Below are 1544 nucleotides of genomic sequence, written 5' to 3'. Positions count from 1 at the left end.
AAACTATCTATTTAGATAACTTTCTTTCTATCTATTTTTAGATAACTTTAGGTTTTGTAAATATATTTCAGCAATTTTGACATTTTTTTGTTTTCATACACATAAGGACTTTATACAACCCATACAAAATGTATTGTCTGGATTTTTAAGCTAACTGTTTCCAGTGAAAACGCTGTGACTACCTTCCTAACTGAAAATGGATTACTGAAAGACCGGAATATTTGTCGAAATTGCAATGGCCCTGTCATTCCAACTACTATAAAAATCACGAGGAAAGGATTGTCCAATATAGAGATGCTTGAGAAAGGGTTGTCAAGCATTCAGCTTTGTGAGAAAAGACAATCATTTCTTTTCGTATACAGATTTAAATGGAGAATTACATAGTAACTTTAGTCTTTGTGCAAGCTTTGAGCTCATTTTTTGCTGTCTTTGGAACTGTCAGTAGTACAGGTTACAAAATATATACTGGATTATCATCCACTACTGTGATTGACTGCATTATTGCCGGGAGGTTTGGTCTAGTATAGTTTTCGTCCTCAAAGAGGGTGAATGGTTGGAACAGAGAAATCCTGCTAAAATCGATGAATCAAGATTCGCCGTTCAGTGCAAATACAACAAGGTTTGGGTTTTCGAAGGAGACCAAGTATCAGCTATTATAGTAGATCCAGAAAATGTTTAACCATCGGCAATCGTGGTAAGTGTATAGATGGGCTTTTGGTTTATGCAAGAGCAACGATGTGCGATATTTCTACTTAGAAAAGAGAGATGCAGCAACGTTGTTAATATCATTGAAAGGGAAGTAGGGAGTGGATCATGGATACACGCTGATGAATGGCCTGCATACCGCGGCTTTTCGCAATTGGGATGTGAACATCACACCGTAAGCCATCAGATCAATTTTGTAGACCCTAATACTTCTGCTCATAACCAACAAATTGAAAGAACTCCGCAAGAAAGCACGATTAAGATAGGGATGAAAAAACCAGGCGTGCCTAGCCAACACCTGCAGGGACATTACACCAGGTCTATTGGAGGGAAATAGAGCCGACTTTTTTTATATGTTTAATGACATTCAAAATGTTTTTTATTTAAAGCCTTCAAATATTTTGTTTTATGAATTTTTAGTCAAATTTCTTGTTTCATAATTTGAACTGCTTTTAAATTTTATAATACAACAATAAATGGCAACCCTCTTTCCGTTTTTGCTTTTCCCTTTATCTTATGTGGTGGTAGGATGACACTCGAGCAGAAACTGAGCGAAAGAACACACGCTCAAGCGGCACCGGATCATCAGCAACGGGTTAGTTGTCCTTTGACACTGTATCACTTACCTCATCTAGCAGGTAATTTCCAATTTGGCATTTCTTTGACTAATATTTATTTCGCCTCTTACCTGAAATCTCTCTCTCTCTCTCTCTCTCTCTCTCTCTCTTCAGAATGATACTCTGTTCACTATAGTCCCACCCCTTCCCCATCGTCCTCCATCCTTTCCGTATGGCCAGACAACTTCTGCTTGTACATTTTTCACAGGCATAAAGGCATCC

The sequence above is a fragment of the Macrobrachium nipponense genome, chromosome 27 (genome assembly GCF_015104395.2).
Source record: "Macrobrachium nipponense isolate FS-2020 chromosome 27, ASM1510439v2, whole genome shotgun sequence".
Lineage (NCBI taxonomy): Eukaryota > Metazoa > Arthropoda > Malacostraca > Decapoda > Palaemonidae > Macrobrachium > Macrobrachium nipponense.
The sequence above is the reverse complement of the archived record's forward strand: the minus strand, read 5'-3'. Positions refer to the sequence as shown.